The following is a 13,034-nucleotide window of genomic DNA, read 5'->3' on the forward strand; positions in this document are numbered from 1 at the left end:
TACGCAGTACTTATGAAGAGGCTCATGGTGTCGGACACAATTCGATGGAGTCGGGACATATATGTCGAACACGTGACAGGCCACCGACAGTATGAATGATATGTGCTGGATAGTGAAGTGATCGTGAAGTGCGTGAAGGACATATAATTGTTCTATTACTATATGCTTTTTTTTTCTCATATAAAAAAAAAACACACACAAAGAACAATTTAATTATTGTCCTGTTACATATTATATTATTATTGTGCATACTCTTGTATTTACAAGTATTATCTAAATAAATTTAATCTGTTCTTATCAGCTTAATATCTGATACGTCCTGCATTGCAGGACCAGAATATTAAACTGATTTTTGGAAAATGACGGAGTGCTAGGAGCTTGCTCCACCTCTGTCACGGGTTGGCCCGGTATTGCAGTGCTTCCGGGATCGGCCCATTTAATCGCTATCATGTAGTGTTGTATTTGTGTATGTATATATGTACGGCAATAAAATTATGTAAGATGGCTGCGGATGCTTGGCGGAACTTTATGTTTCGTATTAATTCTCTGCGATATCAGATGTATTTATTGTACGATACAAGTATTGAAAGTGTGTTTGTGCGAAGGAATATGTAGCAGCATTAAGGAGATTAAATGAACGGTACAAAATTCGAAGTACAGCAGCAATGACCGATCCTCTGAACAGGTAGGCTCAAGAGAAAAGTATTTTAATATTATGGACACTGTAACATAATCTTCTACACCTCGCCACAAATAAATCTCAAATATTCTCATTCACTACAGCGGAAGGAACAATTTGATTACATGTGCTCATATCCGCAGCCTTTTCCCTACGGAGATACATCACATTGCCACCATACAGACTGATTAAAATGAACATCTAGTAACGAATAATTCCATTATTCTAAAAACGTTGTACCTTACCTCGCCACCGTTTGGATTTGTGATGTAGTGATATTGTGTTCGACTGGAGCAGAGCGGGTCATATTCAACATAATTTCAATTATTGTAGGTAATATAGTAGTTTTTCTCGGAATGAAGCGTCACGTCTCCGCTGTGGGGAAAGCTACAGACGAAGTTAACAGCCGTTCCAGACAATTGAAAATTAAATTAGTTAAATCTAAAATCTGAAGAAACTTTGCAAGCTGAAACGGTTTATGTGAGACGATAAAAAGAGATGCGAAGTAATATTATATTGTAGTTTATGGCAATTTGCGAAATGAATAGAGAAGCCTAATATTATTCCTATAGTGAGTGACTTGTGTAGGCGGGGATGTTGTGAAAGGAGTTGAAGTTGGACAATGAATTTATATTTGTGGGCACGGGTTAACGTTGGTTGTTGGGATGAATGAATCGCTCAGTAATTCTGAAGCTATGATTGTCACAGGCATAATTGGGAAATCTATGCGAAAAATAGTGTGAACGAGTGCTTTAAATGTCGGTGAATATTCGCTGCGTAGTGGCAAAGTATTGCGAGCGCTTAAGTGCTCATAGCTCAACACTTCGGAAATATGGTTCATAGAAACTATAATACAGCGATGTCAGACAGGGACTAAACGGAGCTGAGCGCTCCACTAGACGGGTTTCGTGCTCCGGTGTTTCCACAGACACAAGCAAGTTCATGCTCCGATCTAGCTCCACAAACGGTATTGGAGCTTACAAATCTGACACTACTGCTATAATAACACAATGAATGTTGCAATGCAGTAAATTCTGTGTAGTTACCATCTGTTGTTTGACTAGTTGTCTCAAGAGCTGGACGCTAGTTTCCGTGCTGTCGCTCCGCTTGAATGAAATTAAGCTGATCTCTCTCTCTTTCTTTTCTTTTTCATTTATCACAAAAAGTTCATTATTTAAGGATATGATTGCCGTTTCTATAGGTGCGGCAACCGCGGTTAGATAGTTTTCGATCGCTATATTAAGAATTAATGCGAGGAATGTAACATCGGCCTATCGTAGGCAGCAGTAGCAAGTTCACTGTACTTGCGCGAGAATAACTCCGACAGCATTCGCTAGAGGGCAGGTGTACGTAATTTAGACACACGTCATTACAATTTATAATCTGTATTGTGATTAATTGAAATACAAATGGTATGCGCACTCTATTCGAAAGATATGGCAGTACAGCTTTAGCGAGAGTCCCTTTAGAAGATGGTGTATCGAACTGTATATCTAAATGGAGCGGAGTTTGTTAATAACCCGCATATGGCAGGTGCTGTTGTAGAATTAAATAGATCCCGACGGCACGTGATCGGTTTTTCTTCTCGGTCTTTTGGCTAAGATCGAAGTGTAGTATATGGGACTGTTCCTCAGCCTATTGTCCAAGATGAAATTCTGTTGATCTCTGAATTTCCTTGATGGGCGTTTAGCTGATATGGTGTGATGGAGGTATTCATCATATGTCTTAACTTTGTTGTTGGGTTTTCGGATTATATCCGAATGTGATGTCGTATTTGCGACTTTCTTGGGTTTTTGCCTGAGCTGAGGTAGAAAAAATGTTCATCATATCCGATCTAACTTAGTGGCCTGGCCTGGCCTGGCCCTTTGACTGAGATGAACATGTAGGACTCATATATGCGGTAGCTTCTTGGAATTAGGTTGAGATCGAATTCGCAACAATATAAGGAATTTCAGGGCAATTCTATTATTGTTTTTCTTTCATTCTTGACAGTATGTCGTGCATTTGGCCTTAAAAATTAGAAATACAGTATAACACAACGTATGCGAGTCGTGTGTTGGAATTTAGTATCGGTGGGCAGTTAGGGGTTCGACGTACGTACGTATGCTGGCGAAATTGCGTGAGTTTTGAGAGCAATAATAATCGCCTGCGTGATTTTACTCTCCCGGATAGCCGATAATTATAAATGCATCGACTGAAGTTCGGTTACCCTGCCGTTCCAAGTGATCGGCTACAAATTTCTTAATGTGAGAATTTTTAATGACATGCAGTTTCGGAAGCCATAGACATCCCTGTTGAAAAAAGAATAGCTGCGTTGAGAAAAAATACAGACTTCTCGTCCCTGCGAACAAGAAAGAATCATGTCAGGTGTTCCGTGGTTGGTCAGGGTACGCCAAGCTCGTTACTGTGGCATTATAGCGGAATTGATAAATAGAAGAAGAAGACGGTGACGAAGAGGAGAAGAAGAGTGGTGTGCACAGTATTAAACTGGAAATGGGGAAGGATAGATTGACTGTCATTGGAAATACTAAAAATGATTTAATATTTGTTACCAGTTGTGAGGAGCAATTTGATGAGAATTTGTGAAAAGAAAAATGACATAAATGCATTTAAATCGTAAAATTTGTAACTGTAATCAGAATTCTTAGTATACATGTACTTAATGTACGTAATTATACAGGAAATGAATATGATGTCTGAGAAGAAGTGAATGAATGTGTGCGCTTGTAATGTGGGAACGTTTGTTAATTTGGTGGTAACGATCTGAACCTGTACTGCCGTTATGTAAGATATGGAACATGGGAGATCACGTGTACATACGTATTTTCCAGACACGCTGAGTTTAGAGTACTAATAACGTTAGGTAGAAACTTAATAATATGCTTTTGTTCAGATTGGGAATCATTTTGAAATGAATGTTTGAGGACGTCATGTTACCCATTTGAAATGAAGAAGAAAGAGCCGAGGAGACCTAGCCTCTTACATCAGCACTTGGATGCGTTGTAAATATTATTGTTGATTTAGTAGCCTACAGCATGCATCATAGCGGTATAAATGTTCGTGTTGATCATAGTCTAGTCGTTATATACTAATCCGTGGCACGACAGACCATGAAGGACCATGACCGAGCAACCGGCTGCTGAACTCACGTCAACATGCCGAAGCAGAGGTGGACGATCATGAAACCAAAATGGAAGTATCGTGTGCTTAGCACGATGAATCCCCCAGCCGTTATAGAGCTGGCTTTATTTCGCAACCTATCGTAGCTCCCCAAGTGCACCACGATGCTGGGTGGGCACCGGTCCCATACACTGGCCGAAGCCATGAGTACTCGGAATAACCCGGATTCCATGACGGGAATCCTAGGGAGGATGTCTTAGACCACGGCGCGGGACCTAGTTTAATAGGGATGCTGGCGTATTATGAGCGAGGGTAACGCCGACAGCAGGCGCTAGATGGCAGACACACGTAATGTGCAAGCGTGGCATAATAATTCATTGTATTTCGTAATTAATTTTACTTGATATCCGAATGCAGGTGAAGTGCGCACTCTGAATGCGCATGAGACGATAGTAGTTCTGTTCAGAGAGTCTTGCTATGATATTTTGTAATGAATTTAATTTCTGAGGCCAGCGGGATAAGTTCGCGTCCCGTCTGTGACAGGCGTCGTTGCAAGATTAATTGTGTTGCGACGGGCGTCGTTTGGCGGGAGAGGACTTCTTTCTTGGACGTGAAAGGAGCAAGACGTGTCCTGAGACCTTCTGATTGGCGCACCAGCGAAAGCAGCTACAGCGGACAACCAACCAGATCCCTCAGTGCTACAGCAGCAAGCGAGCGCAGCAGCCAAGCAGCTCTCGGCCAGGGAGGCTCGAGGCGCCGAGCATCGTACTTCTGTCGGCCAGGCGGCGGACACTTACGTAATCGGCACTTCTTAAAGAGCAGCCTATTGGTTCCATTGCCGCACCGGCGCTCAGCGCGAAGAAAGCCGCGCAGCCTACGGAGGGCTGTGCGCACTAACTTCCCTAGGCCAGGCGGATCCCGGTCGGGGATTGGGTCCTCTCTCGAGGAGACCCCTAGCCGTCCTCGGCCCCTAGGCAGGCTTCCTGCTAGGGAGAGACTCTGTGCCTTCGTGCCGGAGTGACTGCCCAAAGGCAGGGCCTTCGGGCTAATTTGCTTTCCGCCCTCCACTCTTCTACTATTGCCCGGCCCTTCTGAGGGCTACGCAAATTTTCGTCCGGCCCTTATAAGGGCCAACGAAATTAGCGAACCAAACCGACGGTCCCCGGCGGGCTCCGCAACGCTTGTTGCGATCGGCTAACCGGGCTAGGCTTCGGCGACCGGTCGGGCGTAACTGCTGGGCTTCCACCCTTAGTGGGAAAGGGGCCTAGCAGGTTCTTGCACTGCGGACAGAGTGCCGCTTAGGTTGCCCCCCCCTGACAGGATCGAATTTCTAATTCGAATGGCTCCAGTTAAGAGCAACAAGGCCACGAGCCAACCTACTGCAGGTGGCGTAAAGCGGTTGCTAGTTTGCACTAGCCAGACAGGGCCCACCACCTCCTACTTGCGCGTGTCGCGTCCCGCGCAGATTACTCCTCCGCCCAGGCGTCGGAACTTGCGATCGGCTGGACCTATACGGACACCGCCTGTCCCGGTTCCCGTTGCGGAGATCCTTGAGCTTCGTCCCCCTACCACGATCCCAGTCCCTTCAGGACTCCCACGAAAGCCCACCCCTCCCAAGTTAGCTCCCAAGGTCACAGAGGTGACACGTGTTGACTCGCCCGGTCCTGGCGGACTGAATAGCCGTGGTGTTACGGTCTTGGCTGATGAGGTGCCGCCGATTCCATCTGGGTCCGGCGCACTTCAGGTCATTAAGGCCAAAAAGAAGAAGAAGAAGGGCTCAGCTAAGACTGAGCAGGGCGGCATTCCTTCCGCTAGTGAGCTCACCAAGGAAGAGAGATCGGCTCTCTCTACCTTGGAGCAATTAGAGGCGGCGACTCTTCAAGTCGTGACCAAGGAGGCAGCACCCCCCGCCGAACCTGAGGCCCCACAGGAGACGGCTGCTGCCTCTGAGGTAGATGAGGCAGTTCCCCGCCCCCCTTCCCCAGCTCGTACTCACGTGTCGGAGAGTGAGGACGATGGAGATGATGTTGAGACTGCCCTCACTAGGCGACGTGGTGATATCCCACCCGTTATTATTACGCCAGCCTTCACTGGCTCGCTGGGCCGACTGAACTTAGAGTTCAAGGCCGAATACGAACCGTTGGGCTTATGCTCGTACAGGGCGCGCGGCGGGACGGCCGTGAAAACTGTTTGCGAAAGGGACTACGCAAATCTTTGCAGGTTCCTGACCGAACGGGGAGTAGCGTACAACTTGCTGCGCCCCAAGAACGACAAGCCTCTGCGATTCGTTCTAAGAGGAATAGATATCCACACAGATGAGGAGGACATCCAGGGCGACCTGGAATTCCAAAGCATAATCGTCCGGCGAGTGACGAGGATGCACTCATCAAGGACAAAGGCCAAACTCCCAATGGTCATTGTCGATGTGGAGAATTCCTCCGAAACCCGGGATAGAATGAGAGCCTTGCGTCAGTGCTGCCTGATGAGGGTAACAGTTGAGGACTACGTCCCCAGCAAGCGCCCGCCTCAGTGCAGCAACTGCCAGTGGTACTACCACACGCAGGCTAGCTGCAAAGCGCAAGCGCAGCCTATGTGTCGAGCTTGTGCACGCCCCCATAAGACTAAAGATTGTCGCAAGCCGCACGATGTCCCCGCTACATGCGCACTCTGTACTGGCGCTCACACCGCCAATTACGGAGGGTGTCCCGTAGCATTACAGGTTAGAGATGCCACGGAAGGAACGAGCAGGGCTGCCCGACGGAGGAGGGCAGAGCTCGAGGAACAGCGGACGCTCCAATACGAGTGGCTCCGGCAGCAGCGGGTGGAGCGGGCTGCGAGGCAGCAGCAGCTGTTCCGAGAACAGCAGCCGCAGCCACAGGCTCGCGCCCCTGTGCAGGGGCCCCGTGCGGAGCGACGCACGGAACTCGGGCCGGTCCGCCAACAGCAGCAGCAAACGCAGCAGCAGCAGGCGGACATCCCTTCACTTTTGGAGGTGCCCGTTGCCGCGCCTCTGTGGTCCACCGTGGCAGCGACAGCCCCCCAAACTGCTGCCAATAATGTAGGACCCCTTTCTCAGCGCCCTAAGCGCAACAGGGGCAGCAGAAAAGCTACCAAGGCTACCACGGTTGAGTCCATCTCCGCCCCTGTCCCACAGGCCCAGCAGGAAGCTATTGCAAGCACCTCGAAAGGCCCGACCGGTCAAGGCGCGACCTTGGACCAAGTTCAGCACTTTGCCGAGGCGTTGCAATTAGCAAACCCTAACCTCCCGCTCGCCCCAATATTAGAAGGATTAACCAGAGTGATAGTTCTCCTTATGGAGAATCCTATGTCTGCCCTCCCGGAGATATTTAAGCTCCTAACCTCCCTCGTTTCTCTCAATGGCCAGACGAAGTGACGGAGTTGCTAGGATGTGTATATGGAACGCCAGGGGCCTTAGACATGATAGACATGAGTTCAGGGCTTTCCTAGACGCTAATAATATAGACGTAGCATTTATAACAGAAACGTTCCTGACACCCCAAGTAAATTTAAGATGCGCGGGGTTTAAAGTCTATAGACAAGATAGAGCAGGTAGAAGAGGCGGAGGTGTAGCGGTGTTCGTTCGTTCTACGATCGCGCACTGTGAGTATCTCCTTCCCCAGCTAGCGGCATTAGAGGCAGTGGCTATTAGAGCCTACATAGGCAGACTCCCCTTTCTGCTCATGGCTGCCTACTGTCCTCCGGGCATACTAAATGAACGCGATTTAGATATAGTGACAAGTCTATCCGATAGATTCGTAGTCGCCGGCGACCTCAATGCGAAGCACGCTAGCTGGAACTGTCAACGCCCCAATCGGCAGGGCGATAGGCTTTTTCTTAATTCTACAGGAAACGGATACGTCGTGATGGCCCCTAGGGAACCCACACACGTACCGGATGATGCAAATCAACTGCCTGACATATTAGACATCGCTCTGGTGAAAGGTCTCACAACTAGAGCGAGACTAACAACCCTGGATGATCTTCCGTCCGACCACCTACCGGTGATAATGGAGATCATGCACCCAGTCGAACTCTCCCCAACCGCTGAGAAATTCAACTACAAGGCGGCAGACTGGGTGTTCTTTCAAGACCAGGTAGCCGCTACGCTTCCACCACTCCCCCCTGAAGTCACTCCGGCAGGGATAGATAGGTCAGTTAGCGACCTGACGGAGTGCATAAAGAAGGCAATGGTTGCTGCAATACCGAAACGGTCTTCACAACCGGGACGGATGCAGCTCCCAGCCTATATTAGAGACCTAAAGATCGCCCGCAATAGAGCAAGAACATTGTGGAAGCGTACTAGGTTAGATCAACATAGAATAGAAATGAACCGCTTGCGCAGGCGGATCAGTGAGGCGGTCCACGAAACGGTCGTGGATGCTTGGAAATCCAAGGTTGAGACGATGGACAGCAGAAACATGTCAGATGTCTGGCGTGTATCTCGAGCTCTGTCCAATCCGTCTCAATCTATTCACCCATTAGTAGTCGGTCCAGATGTCACGGCCTTTACTCCTGAGGAGAAGGCTACCGCACTGGCAGACGTTCTAGAGACCACTTTTCAACCCGTGGAACAAAATTTAAACTTGCCCCATATCAGAGCTGTTGAGGAATCGGTTCGAGACCTCCTTAGCAGGGAGCCGGAAAATGGGATACGACCTACGAACACCCACGAGGTCGCCCATTTCATTCGTCGCCTCGGCCCTCATAAGGCCGCAGGAGCCGACGGTATCCAAGGAATTATATTGCAGCATCTCCCAAGGTCAGCTATGAAGCGCATAGCAGAGATAATTAATAACATCTTGGCTTCCGGTCACTATCCCATTCCCTGGAAAGAAGCTCACGTAGTTCTCTTTCCAAAGCCCGGAAAGGATAAGACGAATCCAAGCAACTATAGGCCTATTAGTCTCCTCAGTTGTCTCAGCAAACTGGCGGAGCGGGTCATACATAGACGCCTCACTGAAGTAGTATTGCCCCAAATCAGGAACGAGCAATTCGGTTTTCACCCTGGCCGTTCCACTACACTCCAGGCACTCCGCATGACGGAGGACATTACCTGGGCTATGAGCACGAAGCGTGTAGTAGCTGCAGCTTACCTGGACATCGAGCGAGCATTCGACAAGGTTTGGCATGAGGGACTCCTCGTTAAGTTACTGGGCATGGGAGTCCCAGATGGAATGATACGCCTCATTTCTAACTACCTCCGAGGCCGTACATTCAAAACCCGTGTAGGCACTAGTATCTCCACCCCCCGTGAAGTTCACGCAGGAGTCCCACAGGGTTCCATTATCGGGCCCATACTTTTCAATATATTCATTAATGACCTCCCGTTCCGCTATATCCACGGCAGAAGTAGTCATCTGTATATCTATGCAGACGACACTGCCCTCTTGGCGATGGGCAAAACCTATAGATTAGCGTCCCGTAGATTACAGTCGATCTTAGATCACCTCCAGCCGTGGTTCCACGACTGGAGAATCAAGGTCAATGTAGAGAAATGTCAGGCCATACTCTTTTCACTAAGAGCGAGGCTCGAAGACATACCACCACCACCCACACTTTTCGGACGAGAAATGCCGTGGATGAACCAAATTAAATATTTAGGGATCATCATGGACTCTCATCTCAACTTCCGAGATCACATCCAATCCCTTCTTCGTAAGGCCAACGGCCTGATAGTTAGACACTATCCCATTCTGGCGGCCTTAACTCCTGACAACCTGAGGGTAGGACTTACCATGTATAAGGCCCTCATTCGCTCTGTCATTACCTATGCCGCACCCGCATGGGGGTTTGCGGCAGTGTCCCATCTCCGTAAACTCCAAGTTGTCCAAAACCAGGTGATTCGACTCATTACCCATCTCCCCCGAGTCGCCTCGAGAAGAAAGTTCCATGATGAACTAGAGTTGCCAACCATAGACGAGTTCATTGCTCGACTGGCTAGGAACCTGTATGCGGAAGCTCGTGCTAACCCCAACCCGCTCATATCTGGCCTCGGCCAGTATGATCCTAGGTTACGGCGTAGACACCAGACAGGTCCATTAGCTATACTATTGAGACAGGAGGACAGGGAGGCTGGCGTTACTCCCAGGTTTTGGTAGCCACGGCTCAACTCCATGAGACTCCTTGGATAGTGCAACCGCTGTAAAATGACCTTGTCTTAACTGGGCTAAACAAAATCCCTCCATAACATTATCTACTTTTGTTGATCGATGGAAATCTAATAGAGCCAATTGGCTAGTATATATCCATCGATTCATAGAGTCATTCAACCTAAGAGCCAACTGGCTAGTCTCTGATATTGAGACAACTCATCCTGCCTAAGGTTTTTCCGTGGTTTTCCTAAGGCGCTAAGACAAATGTCGGGATGAGCCCTAAAAGAAATGGGCCACGGACCTGCACTCATATCCCCATGAATCTCCTTAATTAACAATTACATCTCTCCCCCCTCTTCGCAATTGAGCCATCATATAGCCAAATGGCTGGTCTCGAAATTGAGACAAATCAACAAGGCTCATGACCTCCTACATAATAGCCAAATTGGCTAGTCTCTTATATGAGACAACTCATCCTGCCTAAGGTATTCCGTGGTTTTCCTCAGGCGTAAGACAAATGTCGGGATGAGCCCTATAAGAAATGGGCCACGGACCTATATGCCCTTCCCCATATATATTCCACCTTTATTATAAATTATGTATGCCCTAGTTCAGATAATATTAATAGTCTATTAAACATATGAGGTCACTCAATAAGTCGCAAATTGAAAGGACAGGGATATCTCAAATTGCAGCTTAGATTTCACGGCGCTTCTTCCGACGGCCTTCACCTGCTTTGTCATCGAACAACAGATGACGGCGTCTTGCCATCCTGACGGCAAACACCAGCCAACTCCTCCTCGCCCCGTTCCGTGATCAATTGATCAATCTCAGCCCCCCTCGCGTATGTGGTACCTAAGAGGTTACGTCCAATTTCGGCTTCCCCTTCAAAATTTTCTAGAGCTCCTTCAGGGGAGCAGCGTAACCCGGAGTGAGACTAGTGGCCAACAGGCTTGGAACTCACATATTTAGTTTTGTACAGCCCCCAACCCCTTGCAAGGACGCGTTTTGCGTACCTTTTAAATTTTCCTCCCAATTCTCCTTCGATTTTTCGATTTTTCGATTTTCGTCGTTTGGCATCGCTTCTCGGCCTTTTGGCTAAGATCACAGTGTAGTATCTGTTCTTATCAGCTTAATTTTTGCTACCGCCACCAACCTCATCATGGCCGACCGGGAAGTGGATCACACAAACGTACTGTTGGATGTGCCGCTGCGACCACCTTTTGCCTGCACCGCCTGCCTGCCTGTGCCGAGGAACTACAGGGACCACAACGGCCTCGCCAGGCACTTGAAGAAGGAACACCAGATGCGCCTCTCCTTCCGCTGCGTTGGATGCAACAGGGAGTTCGAGCAGCTGAAATGCGCCAAGGCGCACATCAACAAGTCGCCTGCCTGCGCCGAGGCGTCTGCTGCTCAGCCCGATCCTGTTGACGTGGCATCGCTGCCCATCCGGCGGATACCTCTTGGACACCGCAGAACACCAGCGAGGACGACTAACCAAGAGGACAGCATTGCTGCAAGCCCCGCCGAGGGAAGCGATGCTGCGGCCGAGGAATCCAACAGGGGTGGAGCCGGTGATTCCGCGAATGTTGCCAACGACTGCTGCGACTCTGCCCCGAGCACCTCCGGTCACCAGCTCGGCGGTGTCGCATGTTCCGATGCACAACCATGTGATGAGCCAGTGCAAGCATCGGAATCCTCTGCGACTACCGCCGAGCCCAGCGCCCAGGACTCGGAAGCCACCGCCGCAGCCCCCGAGACCGGAGAGTCTACCGAGTCCACCGCTCGGGCACAGATGACACCCGCGCAGCAGCAATGGGTCACGCGCCTCGACTCTGTGGACGCGGCAGAGGGGTTAGAAACTCTTCTAGCCGCTCTCATCGCCGAGGTACAGGAGCAGAACGTGGGACCCCAGCAACACCGCGACACCGAGGAACCGGCACCACACCGCCAACGCACGGACCCGAGGAGACGACGACGTCGGAGACAATCAGGAGACGCATACGACCCCGCATCGGCATCGAGGATCCAGCGGTTGTATCGACGCAACCGGGGACGGGCATTCCGCGAGATCACTGCCAGCAAATCGCCTTACTGTCAGCTCCAGAAAGCGGAGCTACATGAACATTTCTCGGCAGTATTTAGGCGTCGTGATCGCGAGGAGCTGCCCGCCCCCGAAGAGCTGCCGATCCTCGACTCCCCCGAAGACAAGGACCCGCTGAGCCCACCGTTCACCCCGGAGGAAGCCTGGAACCGGCTCCGTAGATGTCAAGACACCGCACCCGGATCTGACAACCTGCGGTACGGAGCCTGGCGCCGATTCGACCCCGGGTTCCATATCATCTCCGCCCTATTCAACGCAGTCCGCCGCCTCGACCACATCCCGGCGGACTGGAAGCGGTCGACCACCATTCTACTTCACAAGAAGGGGGCGGAGGAGGATATCTCGAATTGGCGCCCCATCGCACTCTCAAACACGGTGGGCAAGCTCCATGCGTCGTGCATCGCAGCAAGGCTCACGGAGTGGTGCCGTCGGCACGACCGGATCTCCCCAGCGCAGAAGGGCTTTATGCCCTACGAAGGCTGTATTGAACACAACTTTGTGCTTCAAACAGCCATCCAGAACGCGAGGCGCAGTCGAGCAGAAATTGCAGTCGCCTGGCTCGACCTGCAAAACGCGTTCTGCTCAGTCCCACACTCCACCATCTGGGACTGCCTCCACTGGATCGGCCTGGGGGAAGATTCGATCCGAGTCGTGCAGAAACTTTACGACGGCAGCACCACCAACATCAGAAGCTCCGAGGGCCTGACCGACGACGTGGAGGTTGCTTCAGGAGTGAAGCAGGGCTGCCCACTGAGCCCAATAATATTCAACATAGTGATGGAGTCGATCATCCGGGCGGTCACCCAGCTCAACATGGGCTACGTTCTCCACGGCGAGGAACTCTCAGTCCTCGCCTACGCCGACGACATTGCCATCCTATCATCGTCGGCAGCTGGACTCCAGAACATGCTGGACGTGACCGCCACGATGGCTCAGTGGGCGGGTTTGGACTTCAACGTCCGGAAGTGCTCTTCACTCCACGTCGACGGTAAGAAGCACGCTGCGCGACGCACTGTCT

At 50.2% G+C, this 13,034-nt stretch overlaps 1 non-coding gene and 1 pseudogene across 1 annotated transcript; both read left to right on the forward strand.

Moving 5' to 3' along the window:
* The first annotated feature begins 254 nt into the window (after positions 1-254).
* On the forward strand, positions 255-441 carry LOC138693521 (U2 spliceosomal RNA). The gene has a single exon (XR_011330360.1). It is a non-coding gene; the product is annotated as a U2 spliceosomal RNA (small nuclear RNA).
* A 10,549-nt stretch (positions 442-10,990) lies between these two features.
* On the forward strand, positions 10,991-11,137 carry LOC138693538 (U2 spliceosomal RNA; annotated as a pseudogene).
* The last annotated feature ends 1,897 nt before the right edge of the window (positions 11,138-13,034 follow it).

The sequence above is a fragment of the Periplaneta americana genome, chromosome 17, assembly GCF_040183065.1.
Source record: "Periplaneta americana isolate PAMFEO1 chromosome 17, P.americana_PAMFEO1_priV1, whole genome shotgun sequence".
NCBI lineage: Eukaryota > Metazoa > Arthropoda > Insecta > Blattodea > Blattidae > Periplaneta > Periplaneta americana.